Source organism: Lycium ferocissimum, chromosome 6, assembly GCF_029784015.1.
Source record: "Lycium ferocissimum isolate CSIRO_LF1 chromosome 6, AGI_CSIRO_Lferr_CH_V1, whole genome shotgun sequence".
Lineage (NCBI taxonomy): Eukaryota > Viridiplantae > Streptophyta > Magnoliopsida > Solanales > Solanaceae > Lycium > Lycium ferocissimum.
Genome location: NC_081347.1, coordinates 33,790,017 through 33,790,354, shown reverse-complemented (window position 1 = coordinate 33,790,354; position 338 = coordinate 33,790,017).

Genomic DNA, 338 nt, shown 5'->3' with positions numbered 1-338 from the left:
CATTGTCCATATTTACGAATACTCCAAATATCCATATTTCTCTCTCTTTCCTCTTAAACACCATCATCTTTTTATTTTACCTTTTATGGGTAAACGAGTTCGGCACTTTTGTAATCCAAAAAAAAAAAAATTAGAACCAAACTATGCTTCACGCACAGATTCTGTGAATGAAAGGGCCAAAGTGTACATTTACTTTTTATCCCTTTCACGCACAGATTTTTATCCCTTTCACGCACAGAATCTGTGCGTGAAACCCTTGCCTAAAAACCTGACCCAACCTTTATTCTTTCTCTTCTCTTTCATTTTCTCCATCTTTACCCTTTCAAATTTGCCCTTAA